The sequence below is a fragment of the Vigna angularis genome, chromosome 5 (genome assembly GCF_016808095.1).
Source record: "Vigna angularis cultivar LongXiaoDou No.4 chromosome 5, ASM1680809v1, whole genome shotgun sequence".
Classification (NCBI taxonomy): domain Eukaryota; kingdom Viridiplantae; phylum Streptophyta; class Magnoliopsida; order Fabales; family Fabaceae; genus Vigna; species Vigna angularis.
The window spans coordinates 3,968,436-3,984,412 of record NC_068974.1 but is presented as its reverse complement, the minus strand read 5'-3'; the positions used below and the strand labels follow the sequence as shown (position 1 = coordinate 3,984,412).

At 33.9% G+C, this 15,977-nt stretch overlaps 1 long non-coding RNA gene across 1 annotated transcript; it reads left to right on the top strand.

The window, feature by feature from the left end:
- The first annotated feature begins 11,665 nt into the window (after nucleotides 1-11,665).
- Nucleotides 11,666-12,758, top strand: LOC108340152 (uncharacterized). The gene is made up of 2 exons (XR_001833168.2): nucleotides 11,666-11,775; nucleotides 12,514-12,758. It is a non-coding gene; the product is annotated as an uncharacterized LOC108340152 (long non-coding RNA).
- Nucleotides 12,759-15,977: the final 3,219 nt, after the last annotated feature.

Sequence of the window (15,977 nt, the reverse complement as noted above, 5' to 3'; positions counted from 1 at the left end):
ATGTATAACAATATATATTGGAATTTCTTATATAATATATATATATATATATATATATATATATATATATATATTCTTTGAGGAGATTTCTACGTCGTAGACTAATACTTGGAGTCAAAACTAACTTATACAAAGTATTCAACACTTCTAAAAGTGGATCTTGAGATATATGGGCACATTCCCAAAATTATATATTAACATTATTATATTTTAGGACCGCGATATATTGACAACAAAATGATGCCAACGTTTTGACAACGACAAGTGTCATCTTTTAATTGGTTAAATTTGAAAATAATTTTTTAAAAGAAAAAAGATTAGAAAAACGTCTGATGCTGTAAAATGGTTTTATTCCGGAACTACCCTTGTACGTTAAGCGGTGTCTTTGTTTTAGGGTTATGATTTTTACTCCTTCTCTCTCATCTTTGTGGACATCGTCGTCGACGTTCTCCAACTCCTTCATGGTTGATTTTACATTGCGTCGTTGTTGTCTACATTTGAGGAATCAATATCTGAGATTTGTGTGCAATAGATTCCTCTGTTGACGGTGGTGCTTCGAACAAGGTAATAACTTGAATGCGTTCCAGTTTTCCTAATTTGAGTTTGGTTATTGACAATAAGTATATTTATTTTTCTGCAGTTATTTGTTCGTCATTCAATGAAAAGCAAGTTTGTTGGTACATTGAATGAAGTATTAAGCATGGAGCAGAAGTCTATGATTTCGAATACACCATTTTGCTGGTTTTTAGAATTGAAAGAAAATGTTAAAATTAGTAGGAATGTTTTGAACGAATTATTGATTAGATGGGTTGATGAGAGTGGTTGTTTTCGTTTTGGTGAAAGAGTAGTGGAATTGAAGGCCATAGATGTTTGTTTGAGCTTAGGGTTGAGTGTAGTTGGCGAGAATATTAAATTAAAGGAGAAGCAACTTAGAAAGAGTCCTTTTCGTAAGTTCTTTGGTGATGGAAAGCAAGATTTGCAAATGATATATGATTTTCTTATGAAAAAGCATAAGAAGTTGTCTTCAGCACATTTTTGTAGCTTGTACATTTTGGTTGGAATTTCTGAATTCTTGATTCCTAATCGCAGTCGAACAATCTTCCCTATTTTGTTTGAAATTGTTGATACATTAAGTGATTTGGGTACTTATTGTTGGGCTCGTATAGTGTACCAATATCTAGTCAGTGGTTTATCGAAAGCTTTTATATCGTGGAAGAAAGGAGATGGTGCCAGTAGTGTGTATGTGAATGGTTGTGTGTACGTGTTGCAGGTAATTGTTGTAGTAGTACTTGTACTTGTTTTGTTGGTCATCAATTTGGATGACTAATTATATACCGTGTGATGTATTTCAGGTTTGGTTTTGTGATCGTTTCATCCCATCAAATGTTCGTGTAGAGAAATACCTAAGACTTTTGCATTGGATGAATATAAATGTGGGAGACAATTTCATTAAAAGTGTTATGGAGAGGGGTGTTGTATGTGTCTTCTTATCCATATTAAATTAGTTTTGAGTGATTTATTTTTTACAATGTTAATTATGTTTAAATTTCAGATGGTTGATGATTATGGTGCATCAAGTAAAGAAATCAGTGAGTTGATCGTGGAGGCATCAGTTAATAAAAATGGAGATGATTTGAACGATCAAAATAAGAGAAAACATAGGAGCAAACACAGAGAAGCTATTATGGCAGCTTTAGATGATCAAGACACTTTAATTGAAGAACTTGAAGAAGAGTTAAGTGAATTGCAGGCTGAGTTGGTGTCAGAGATGAATGAAGATGAGGGTGGGTACAGACATGATGGTGGTTACAGTACGCCTTGTGAACAACACGACACTTTCAATGACTTTGCAAGGCAGGGAGGAATATACAACAACGAAAGTGTTATAAAGGAAGGACGACGTCGTAAGCGTTACAAAAGTAGAGTTTGTAGAACCCCGTACACAGGATATAGTCCCAAACTCGAGTGATTTATGTAATTTTATATGTAAAATTATGGATTATGCATTATTGGTATATGTAAATGTATGGATTAGCATAATACTTTCATTGAATGTGAATGAAGACATTGTTTAATGCAATTGTGATTGTGATATTGATTTGATTTTCCCTTTTTCATTGTTATTGATGAAGAAATTGAATTTGTGCATGTGCCCAAGTATGTGTGGGAAAAACCACCCTAAGTGTGGGTTGAGGATGATAGTGGGGTCCTGGGCATGATTAGCAGCTGACAGTCCATTGTAATCGATTACACCACTGTCGTAATCGATTACCAGTGGAAAACTCCATATTTGTACATAATTTCCTTCAGGGCTCCCCGGCCCTGGACACTGCGCTCCCCAACGCTGTTTTGGATTAACCTCCAAAGGCCTATGTGCACTTTTTATGTTTGATTGGACACTGGGGTTATTGGGAGAGGGTGTTAGTTGAGAACATGTGCCCAGCTATGTGTGGGTCAAGCCACCCTAAGTGTGGGCTGAGGATGACATTTTGGGTATTGGGCTTTGGAAACAGTTGTGTTTACCCATTGTAATCGATTACACCATTGTCGTAATCGATTACCAGTGGAAAACTCCATATTTGTACATAATTTCCTTCAAGGCTCCCCAGCCCTGGACACTGCGCTCCCCAACGCTGTTTTGGATTAACCTCCAAAGGCCTATGTGCACTTTTTATGTTTGATTGGACATTGGGGTTATTGGGAGAGGGTGTTAGTTGAGAACGTGCATGTGCCCAGCTATGTGTGGGTCAAGCCACCTTAAGTGTGGGCTAAGGATGACATTTTGGGTACTGGGCTCTGGAAACAGTTGTGCTTACCCATTGTAATCGATTACACCACTGTCGTAATCGATTACCAGTGGAAAACTCCATATTTGTACATAATTTCCTTCAGCCCAGTACCTCCATGTTACAGCCCCCTGGATGAAGACAGCCTCCCAAGACCATTACAAGGGAAGAAGGGAATAATGTCCACACCTTTGCCCTAGAGTGCGCTTCACTCGACCTTCGACGCACCACTACAATGGCCTACAAAATGTGACGTACAAGGCATCACGACAATACCCATTTGCGAAGTGCTAGAATGAGACACTTACCAACTCTACGAAGGATCCTCTACGAGTGAATGGCTCTACCTCTGCACATGAGGGAAGGAGATGGATGCTCTGCTAATAGTCGCCAACAAACCCTTGGTCTTGAACAAACCCTCCAATGAAGCGCCACCAAAGACGGCTTCTGCGAATGGTTGTGTGAAGGATGGAGATGGCGTCCGTGAATGAAAGTTTGCCAAGGAGGTTCGAAGCAACCAATTTAGGGGAAAGTTGGCAAGGGTTCGATGGCTCGAAGAAGAAAGCGAAATTCTTTGGTTTGAAAAATGAAAGATGGGTGAGGGAAACCCAAGTTTTGGGGTTTATTAATCGAGCATCTTACCGACGGTCATATATCCTTTGGTAAATTAATTCACCAAGCCAATACTGACGACCTAGAGGCCGTCGGTAATATTCTGCGGGAAATCATGTGTTTTCCTGTAGTGCGGGAAACCAATTCGCTTAAACCACACACTTTCGTGAATCGCAATTCCTTGTGGAAAACCCCAATTTGAAACCCTAAATCAAAATCGCCATGCACCAGAACACAAGACCAGACCATTTTCGTCCATGAGGAATGTAACACCTCTAACAGAGTGCCACGAGTTAATTAATAAAATCTGAAAATTTCACCAATTTTTTTTTTCATTGATATAAAGTCGTAGAAACGAAAACCTCAAATGTTCAAACGTTTTATAACATAAAGTTCAAGCCTTACAATTATTGAAATCCATTCTTCAAAATATAAAATAACTTTAAAACGTAATAAAATCCCAGTAGTAAATAATTCTCATTTTTCTTGTCGTCCTACTTCAACCCTTCCTAATCTGCAACACGATCTACTTCCACACAAGTACGATCATTGCAGGTGGAACCACAACCACAACAATAAAGGGTGAGTAACTAGGAATATAACATAGCATACAATTCAAAATATAGAATAACTGTTACCAATAGAAAACATTGAAGCTTTGAAAAGATTTTGATGATGATGAACTTAAAGCTTTGAAGGGTTAAAACATTTTTGTTGTAGATGCTTTGTAATAGGCTTAGCTCTCATTTTTAAACCAAAAGAGGTATTGTAGTTTGATGTTTAACATAGTTATATTGTGGCAATAATCGATTATCTCGAAGGATAATCGATTATCATGTGAAAAATAAGAAAACACTTCAATTCGGCAATAATTGATTATCTCTCAGGATAATCGATTATCACTGAAAAGTTTAATTGACCAAGGTTCACAAATAATCCTTTAATACATGGGATAATTGATTATCACTACAATGAAACCATTTATAATGTCATAATTGATTATCACTGAAAGTTGTGAGCTATCTTTTCAGTTTTTGACATAGCTCGAACATTGGGCTATATATAGTGTTTGTCCAAATTCTTAAAAGGTTACTTAAAACATTATAGAGCACAGAGAATAGTTTGAGGAAACTCTAAGTGTTTAAGAAAGCTTGAGGTTCGGTGCTTGAAGAAGGAGAAGCTTTACTCGGTGTGTTTGAGTTGGAAGTGGTTCTCTACTAAGCAGAATCAAGTCTTTCATTCTCTCGCGTGTTGAAGAAGGTGTTTTGTCATCTCTTACCGGTTAAGAAAGGTGTTTTCTAATCCATCTTGTATTCATTCCCTATTGTATTTTGAACTACGTTTTAGTGAAATGTTAATCACTCTTTTTAGAGGGATTAACAACTAAACGTAGAATCTTTTGATTTGAACCAATATAAAAATTACTTGTGTGAATCCTCTCATCCTTACTCTATTTTATTTATTTCCACCAATGAAATTTTTAAAAGAATTCAATTTTTTTTTTAATTCGAACCAATTCACCCTTCTCCTAATGGTTTTGCCTAAACATGCTCTTAAATACTCCACTACGTGATACCGAATCCAACAATATTAATAACAACAATAATAACAAGGACAACATAATATTAATAATAACAATAAGAATAATAATAGCAATAACAACAACACTAATACTAATAATAATAATAATAATAACAACAACAATAACAATAATAATAACAACAATAATAATAACAACAATAATAACAATGACAATATAATATTAATAATAACAATAAGAATAATAATAGCAATAACAACAACACTAATAATAATAATAATAACAATAATAATAAGGGTTAAATATGTTATTAGTCCCTCAACTATCAAGCGATTTTATTTTTCGTCCCTGTTTCAAACTTTGTACGATTTGATCCCTCTCCTTAAGGAAACCATAATTTTTGGTCCTCCAAAACAAACGGCGTTAAAATTCAGGTGAGGTGACTAACAGTGGTGTGCCACGTAATATTTTCATGTTTACTCAGCCGCTCAACATCCAGAATGATTAAACACTCATCCAGAGTGTCCCTCTGAACCTCTGCTTCTCTCCCTCCCTCCGTCTCTTTCCTTGCATCTTCGTCTCCGTCCACCGCCGCAACCTCCGTCCCCATTCCCGACCACTGTCTTCCACGTCGAAGATCGCTCTCCATGGTTCTTCCGCTGGAATTTCATAAGTATAGTTTTTTTTCGGTTCTCATCTCGCAGATCTTGTAAAACTCGCAAACCTCATTGTCTGAAAACAAAAGCTTCATTCTTTCAAATTTTATTTCTATTTTGTTTTTTTTTTCACGGGGAATCAGGAAGCATGCAGCATCACCTAAAGCATAAGAGAAGCTACAAGCAATGTCCGAGTGGATAAAAAGATGCAGACAGTGACCTTAGCCTGTGCATTTCGCGGTGGTGGTGCTCCTGGTCCAGAAATAGGGCTTGATGGGGAAATTTTAGAAAGTGGAGGCAAAGGGGTTCTGTCACTTCATCTTCAGTCAGGGGAGGGGCTGGAGCCATAGCTGGTGTTTCATTTGAGGAAAGAGATCCCCTTGACTGACTTCAATGAGTTCAGACTAACGATTGGGGTGTGGTTCCATGCAGGATTATTAAGGTGTGGGAAGAGTTGCAGGCTGAGGTGGACGAATTACCTTAGACCAGACTTAAAGAGAGGCCTTCTTTCAGAATACGAAGAGAAAATGGTCATTGATCTTCATGCTCAACTCAGCAATAGGTTATTTCCACCCCCACCATTTTCCCTTGTTTAACTTTTCTGCATGTGTATTTTTTCTTAAAGAACCATACTAATGATTAAAAAAAAATGATTGCTACACTGCTCATTTGAAAAATTATACTAGGCTTATCTCGGGAAATGATTAAACCATCCAAAGATATCTTAAGTATCACCAAACGCACCAACCAAATTGAGTTTATTATTCTATAATTCATACGCCTCAAGTTGTAATTTCTTTATTCATCTTAGGCAAAAGACGTGGTCCTATAATGGCTCGCACCTTCCAGGGGAAGGAGGCGTACAAAGCTTGTAGACCAAGCTCTTTTCTTTTCATTCTTTCATTTTTTTTTTCAGTACTAAAAAAAGTAAAAAGGATCTGCTCATGATTGCAGTTAAAATTGACTAAAACTGGGTGTGATTGACTAAAATTGGGTGTGATTGACTAAAAAGGAAACTTTCTTTAGCGTGTTTTATTTTTGTAATAAAAATATATATGTTTGCATATTATTGTTTTACTGATTTGTCATTTTCCTTTTCAGATGGTCCAAGATTGCTTCTCATCTTCCTCGAAGAACTGATAATGAGATAAAAAACCACTGGAACACCCACATAAAGAAAAAGCTCAAGAAAATGGGCATTGATCCTATCACACACAAACCACTCTCTAATGCAAATCAACAAACCCAAAATCATCCCCAACAAGAACATGGATAAATCTCTCTTGCCACCAGCTCTGGCTCCAGCCCCTCCCCTGACTGAAGATGAAGTGACAGAACAATGGAGAGCGATCTTCGACGTGGAAGACAGTGGTTGGGAATGGGGACGGAGGTTGCGGCGGTGGACGGAGACGAAGATGCAAGGAAAGAGATCAGAGGGACGTTCTGGATGAGTGTTTAATCATTCTGGATGTTGAGCGGCTGAGTAAACATGAAAATATTACGTGGCACACCACCGTTAGCCACTTCACTTGAATTTTAACGCCGTTTGTTTTGGAGGACCAAAAATTATGGTTTCCTTAAGGAGAGGGATCAAATCGTACAAAGTTTGAAACAGGGACGAAAAATAAAATCGCTTGATAGTTGAGGGACTAATAACATATTTAACCCTAATAATAACAACAACAATAACAGGGATAATAACAATAATAATAACAACAATAAAATTAATAATAATAATAACTGTAATAGGACCTGTCAGACCCTGGAAATAACGTACGTTGGAGTACGCGTGGCAGCCGGAGAACGAGACACCTCAACAACGCACGTGGTGACCATAGAGAAAGACACTTCACCAACGGACGCCAGGTGTCACGCTGCATGGAGTCTGGAGTGATGAGCGCAGTGCAGTCCGCGTGTCACTCGGAGAGCGCGACACTTCATTAACGAACGCCATGTGTCATGCCAAGGGGAGTCGCGAATCGATAGTGGAAAGCGTGTGTCCGTCGAAGAGAGGACGTTCGTTCAGCGCTGGCAAGTAAAACTGAAATTCTCAGAAAAACGCCCACTCTCTCTCTCTGCGCGCACCGCTTTCACGATTCTGAGAAAATCCTTTTTCTCCTCCTTCTCTCTAGAAAACTCTTCCTTCTCTCTACTGAAATTCATTCTTTCCCTTCTCCTTTCTCCGTTCAGACACCATAGAAGTGCTCCCGACGTCATAAGCTTCAAATTGAACCGAACAGTTTTGGATTCTGAAACGGGTAAGTTTCACGTTCTTAACTGTTCTTCCTTATCAACATGCAAACTCTGGATTTGCATGCATCTTATCTGAACCAATCTTGGTTTTCTGTAATTTTAGCTTGAATAGTTTTGGGTTGAGCGTTAAGGGTAGAGAAGAGTTTTACTGAAAGTTGATTTCTGTCTGAAGAGCGTGCGATCACTCCTGAATCCAGGTAAGGGAAGCTTATTAGATTTAATTCATGTGATTGTGCTGTACTGCATGTACGTTTAAGTGTTGCTTGAAGTCTGATTCATGTTATTGTATTTTGGTATGCGAATATGATTCTGGAATGATGCATGTAAATGATGAAATGTTCTATGATTGGATTAAATTGAAAAATGAGTTGTATGATGAGATGATGTATGAAGAAGAACGAATTTGTGCCATGATATGAGTGATTAAATGCATGAAAGTTTATACTGGAAAATATGGTTACTGTATGTGGAATGTAAATATGAAAATCCTATGAAAATGAACGTTCGTTATCGAAACGGTCTTTGACCTTTCGGTAGTCTTGGTAAATTCTTTGAAGTAGTTGAACCCTTTCATTTGGAAAGGATTCTCTTTGAGGACGAACGCTCTCTTATATTAGCCTTACGTTTGCGCGTTCGGCCAAACGTAAATACCCTGAGTGTTTGTGAGAAATTTGAGAAGCCAGTGAATATATTCAAACACTTAGTCATATTGTCCAAATGTAACTCCAACATTATAACTTATGAAAAATCTTATTTCAAAATTTATTGAATAGCTATGGGTCTCGACCCAAAGCGTACGTCCTAAGTAGCGCTCGGTCTTATACCGAACGCTCGTCCAAATGTGTATGTGGTAAAGAACGCTCGGTCCTATACCGAACGTTCGTTCCTTCCGAAATTATTAACGAGCGGTAATAGCGTTCGTCCATAAATTTAAATAGCGTTCGTCCAATAGATCTAGTGACGTTCGTCTAAGTCTTCAGTGACGTTCGTCCAAAAATTCATTAAAAACACCTACTTTCGCGCTCGGTCATTGACTGGCGGTTTGTCTCCTGAATTAAATCGTGTTCGGTTTATTTATCTAAACAAGTTTGTGATGTATCTATCCATTGGATTCGTTCCAGAGTCATTGAACTTAAATTATTATAAGTATTTTCCCGATCGTACTAGAGTCAGTTCATTTAACTGATTCAAAGAAGTCTTTCTCAGTCTCGCTCTCGACGTTCGTCCTCGTTATGAAGAGGAGTGAACGTTCGTCTTTTTAAGAAAGTGGAACATAGAATGAAAATGTATTTAAGAGGATGAATTAAGATGTGCGAACACTATGAGAACTGAAATTGTGATTGTGGATTTGAACGAGCGTTCCAGGGTGGAACGACTCTTGAATGGATATTGAGATTTGTAAGTATGAACGTGGTAAGCTTAGATGGTGATTCATCCTGATATTCCGTGAGTGCTCGTTCTCAAGTAGAGAGGAGTATGTCATGCGTGGGAATGGCAGGAGGTCTAGTCCATAACTGTAACTTGGACAGAACAGACTAACCTTAGGTGGCTACTGATGAGCATTCCAGTTACCCCACCTGAGTGCACGGACGCCTTAGCTACACAGGATTCATACAGTCCGGACAGTCGGTCTAGTATCAGGGTTTTGGATGAAATTTATGTATGAATTGAATGTATATGTTGTGAATTTACTTGCTAAATTTGATAAGTATGAAATATCGGTTTTGACTTGAATTAAATTCAATAAGCTTACCCTTGCATTTCCATTGTGTTGTCTGGTTATGTACATCCGTCTTGGATGTGAGCAGAGGGAGATGTGTCTCTTGAGCAAACACTTGAAGAGGAAGTTATTGCTGAAGATAACTTAGTAGAAGTTGAGGTGAGGGCCGAACAGTAAGGGCTCTTTTGTTGATTGTAAATAGTTGGACGTTCGGTCATGGTTTTGTAAACCGTTCGTCCTTATTATTTTGTGAACGCTCGTTGAATTGTGTATAAGTAAGGCCGTTCGGCCATTTATTTAAATCTGTTCCCTTTACTTTTAAACTGTTTTGGGTTATTGATACATGTAATTATTCTAAGTATATAGTTGCTGACTGTATAATTTTGGGATGTTACAGGACCAATAATAATAATAATAATAATAATAATAATAATAATAATAATAATAATAAATTGCAATAATCATCATCATAATAATAAATAATAATAATAAAAAAAGTAATAATAATAATAATCCTAAAAAAATATATTGTTTTAATTACTTCATTCAAACAATAATTTTGATTTTTTTTCCTCTTTTAATAATTTATACAATTAAATATATTATTAAAAATTAATATTTTATATTACTTTTATCCCATTTTGGTAATATTTCATTTCTATCAATTAAAACATTTTTGTTATCTATCACATTAGTTAAATTATAGACTAATTTTTATAAACTTTACTTTCAAATTCACTCTCACTCACATCTAAATTCTTTGAAAAAAAAAATCAAATTAATCTTAAATCTCAAATCCATCCGCTACCTATCTATCATATATTCATTTTTTAATATGAGCACAGCCTAAGGGCTTTGAATATTTAAAAAAGAATCTACCATTTTTTGAAACAAATTTATTAAAATAATATAATTTTGTCATAAAAGGAATAATACATTTGAGGATCAATTCGTAATAAAAAATTTATATTTTATTGAAATATGAAAATAATTGTCCATTTAAAATCACCTTACAAGCAACTTTGTCATTAATTATTTTTATAGTCATTAACATTTGAACGTTATTATAAAGAGGACCAGAAATTAAGATCTTCACCAAACTATTTTAGTTAAATAGAATTCGTAGTCAATTATTTTTACTTAACTGTTTTATCTTTATTTATTTATATATGTAAAAAAAAAATCCATATTAATAAAAGAAAAATCTCATAGCACTTGTATTAAATTTTTGAATGATAAATAAGAATATATTACACACAACCCACAATTTAAAAATTATAATTCCCTAATAGAATATTTAAAATTTAAAATAATTAAATATGTAGATAAAGAAAGAGAGAGAGACGTGCATGCGGAGGAAAGATCACAAGGTTTTCTACTAAACATAAAATGTTTTCGTAACAATTAAAGTACCATAAATTGCACTTTCTCTTCTCAGTTTAAAGGCTTTTGGAATATTTAGAGAAGAATAGACCATTTGTTGATACAAATTTCTTAAAATAACCTAGTTTTTAAAATGAGTAATTGATTTGAGCATAAATTCGTAATAAAAAATATATTTTTTGATTGAAATATGAAAAGCATTGTCTATTTAAAATCACCTTATTATATGGTTAAAAATGAATGGTAACGGTGTAAGTACGTTTTATCTATTTAAAAAAAATATTTTTCGAAATAAAGAGATTCTAAATTAGAGGATCGACAATGTTTTTCCTTCATTAGCCATTAAATGAAAGAACTAAATTAAATGACAACCAAGCACTTGAGTGAATTCAAGATTCCACGATGAGAACACGAAGAAAAAAAGAGTTATATGCTTAGTTGCTCTAAATATATTAATGTAAAAAATATAAAATAAAATTATTTGGAATATTTGAAAATTGTGATTAATGTTTTCGTGATGATAAATATTACTACTGTACACTCTTCAGTGTTTTTCTATATTTAAATGGAAATAGGATCAATTAACCGCTCTAAGTATAGAATAAATTCTTTAAATAAGAGTTTCAATACATGTTTACAAAAATTAATAAGGGAACGTATTCTTATAAATGATTTCACACCAACTATTTTGTTTATATAAACCTTTCGCCTCATATTCAATCACAATATCAACAACAATTTATCCTTATTCATATTGCTGTTTTGTTTCGGTGATGGCTAAGATTTCCTTCACTTTGATTTTCACTCTTACCTTAATCATTACAGGTATATATAACCATTTTTCTATATATATTTTTATTATCATCCAAATTCTATATAACCATTTTTTTTATTACCCTAATCATAGTTTTATTTAGGCATGTGATTATCTCCAGTGTATTAGTTTGGATATAAAAATACTTCAATTTAACAAAAAAATTGAAATATACGAATTCAAACTACTTGAGTGGATACATCTAGAAAATTCAACATCAATTACCACTAGCTAACTCAAAAAATAATATCTTCATAATCTAAAAATATTAATAATAAGTAAATTCTTTTTGAAGTATTTATCGTAGAGTAAATTAAACTATTCATATTTGAAGTTTTACTGATATTACTTGAGCATTCTCTTTATTTCTATTTGTACGTATTTCCTTTAATTATTTCTATTTCTACGTATCTCCTTTAATTATTTAGAAAACATTACACTTCCTTGAGTTCTTTAAAGATATTACCACTTGTACTGTATTAAAAGATTACACTGAGAAAAAGTTTATAAAGTATTTATTTAATTTTACTTTCTATGTTATTATATAGTTTCAGATAAACGCAACTGAGTAAATTTGTATGAGTTTTAAAGAGACATTCTTCTGTTATTATATCCTTTGACTGGCCAGCATATGAAGTCAAAACAAAGCCTTGTACCTGATTCTACATTTTTTATATCTGAAACTTAACCTGTATGTGATTTTTAATGAGAAATTGTCTTTTCTTTCATTTCCTTTTACATTTTGATAGCTATTTCAAGAACAAGTGGAGCAATGCCAGGAAAAAAATGTATGCTAGTATTGGATCCATATGCATGCATATACAGTTGTAATGCGAATTGTCAGGATCAATATCACGGAATTGGATATTACGTTGAATATCCTCAAAATTATAAATGTGTTTGTGTATACGATTGTTCTCGTTAGAAGGACATGTACTATAATGTTCAATTTGGAATACGCAATAATAAGAAAATAAAATGATTTCTGCTGTTACTCTATATTATTAACAGTTGAAGCTTTGGTGTAGTATATCTATATTTTAGTCTTTGAGGAAGTAATAGAAATGTACTTAGCCAATGATTTCTAAGCATAAAACGTCTAACAGTAGAACTAATGGGGAAAGTAAGTGTTGAACGAGAAAGAACATGTAGAGTCTTCTTGCTTCTTCTTTTTTTCCTGAATTTAGATGGGTATTATGACCAAATAATGAAAGAGTTCAAAAATAGCATTTAATTCGATTGGTGCATTGAAAAATTCAATAATCCATGTATAGAGAAAATAAATAAAATAAAAAATATTAGAAATATGATGTTTTATTGAAAAAAAATGGAGTGAAAAAACAAGGAAAGCAAAGAAGACATATATAGATAAGAGAATTATTTGGGTGAAATATAATAAATAAAACATAAAAAATTATTATTTATGATTTTTAAAATTAACAAAAACAAATTTTTTGGTGTAATTTATTATTAATATTTAATTATCTTCTAGGGTTAAATATGTTTTTAGTCCTTCAACTATTAAGGGTTTTTGGATTTCGTCCCTGTTTCCAAGTTCACTTTAATCCTTCTCTATGATTTTTAATCCTCCAAAAGCAATGACCGTTAAATTTTGGCTGAATTGGCTAACGGTGTGCCACATCACTTTTCCTTTTATCCAAAACGATCCTTGCTTTCTACATCTTCACACTGAGGATTCTCTCCCTCCTTTATTCATCTCCATCATTCTCCGAACTCTCTTCATCGCCGGACCGTCCCCTCTCCCTCCATCTCCGCTCCTCAACCACCTTGTCTTTGAGCAAAAACTCGATGAATCCGCGATGTACGAGCAGAAAGGCATGCTCTGGTTGCCATGCCGCGTCTTAGATTTCGAGTGTGTTAACTTCTTGTCGAAAGAATTATCTTGAAAAGTAAATGAAATCAGAATACGCAACTCTTGATTTGGTTGGATCTTTTGTTGGTTTTGTTGTGCTGTAAATACATATTAGGAACTTGAGTAAAAAGAGACACAAAAATTTAGGGTTTGTAATTGTTTTTCCTTGGTTCGGTTTCTTCATGTTGGTGATATATAAACATAATATATATCACATGGTGGGTAAGACACACTATGCAATCTCTACCTAAACTTAGCTTCAATTTGATGAAATCCTAACCAACGTGGTGTAGTGGATCTGAAGCCCCATTTTCACTTTCCTACTTCAAAGACTAAATTAATTCATATTATTTTTTTCCACGGTTTGATTTCACTCCTTGAGTTTATTAAACTATGTCAGTGGATTTAGTACGAATGAACCTCTACAATGGAGTATGTCTATGCTGGTAATAAATTTGTGAATAAAAAATTTGAGAAAAAACATGAAAATTTATGTAATTGATATCCTTAAAGAAACAGGTAACATGAATATAAAACTTTAACCTATTCAACAATATCACAAAATTAAAAGTGAAGAGAACTCTTAAATAGAGCTTCAGCTACCAAACTTGATTTTATAATAATATTGTTGGAACTACTGACATATAGTTATTTTGATATTAAGTCTTTTCTTACATCTGAAAAAAGTGACAACCATTCTACTTCTTCTCTGTCGTCACTATTTAGTTCATATTTGCTGCATAAATTCTCCAAATTACAACTGCAATTCAATACCTTGCATATAATAGCATCCAATGTTTATTTACAAGTCCAATATAGCAACTGCAAAAGTATTTTACACTGTTAATGCATTAAATTAACTTTTTCATTTATTTAGTTTTATGGCAAGTTAGTAAATTCATTCAGTTATTGAAATTCATCTACATGCTCTATTCTAATGTAGATAAGACCATTGAAATTCTTGTTATGAGGAATATGCTGAACTTTATTGCATCTTCAGGTATATCATAGATAATAAATTGGTAAATTTTTGTTGAGTTATTGTGTGAAACTACCAATGTAATAATTGCATAGGGTGGTTCTCTCCCCTAGTGGCAAAGGCAATAATAAGGTATGGAGATATGTGAGAGTGAAAGAAGATGTTTAGAGTGGGATACTGAATTTGTGTAGTGCGAAGCGATGGTACCATAATCTGCAAACTTGAAGATTGTTTATGCAAAATGATCTAGGAAAGAAGATTGTTTATGCAAAATGATCTAGGAAAGAACATGATGGGGTTCTTCTGTGGGATCATAAATTAAAATTATACCAAGAGATCTTTGTTGATAATTCCATCAAAGAGAGAGGGTTCTTGCATCCACCCCTCTGCAACCAACCAGTTTCCTATATTCATAGTTTTGTAAGGCAAATTTTGAGCAAGCAAAACATTCACAGCACATGACAGAAATAACCCAACATGAAACTAAACCAGTGTCTGTCATAACCCATGTTGATGAAACAGTTTGCTATCAATGATTGCAATTCTCAAGTGTGCGTGTGTGTGATGTAACAAAGTAATGATTATTAGATATTGAAAGATAACGTTACGAAGAATTAAAATGCTATTTATTGGCATAGATTTTGTAGATTTATAACGTTAAAGGTTGCCTTTGTTTCTACGCGTTCTTCACTCTTATTTTCTAAATTTTTTGTAGAATTAAAATGTTGTTTATTGGTGTTATTTTAATTATTACCAATTAAATAACTTATTAAGAATTGAAATTACAAGTGTGGAATTTGGTGTTTAATATGTAGTTAATAATGAGCTAAGTTTGGTAGCGTTGATGAAGTGTTTTAATCCAAAAGGTGAATTAGAAGAAAATAAAGAAATTGTTACAGCATACTGTACACTACAAGAAAAATCGCATTTATATACGGCCGAAATCCGTATATAACATCCAAAATCCATATAAAAAGTGGTGTTATATACGGATTATATACGGTCAAAAATCCATATATAAAAAGGGCGTAGATAACATTATATACGGATAATCCGTATATGTAAGTTACATACGGATAATCCGTATATAAATTATATACGGATTATCCGTATATAAATTATATACGGAATATCCGTATATAATTTATATACAAATTATCCGTATATAATTTATATACGGAATATTCGTATATAACTTATATACGGAATATCCGTATATAATTTAGATACGAAATATCCGTATATAATTTACATACGGCTTGACGTGAATAGCAGACCTGGTCACCCAACATCCAAAAAGAGACAATTTACAAAACCTGCCCATACCACACAGACAATTCACAAGACCTGCACATTATATC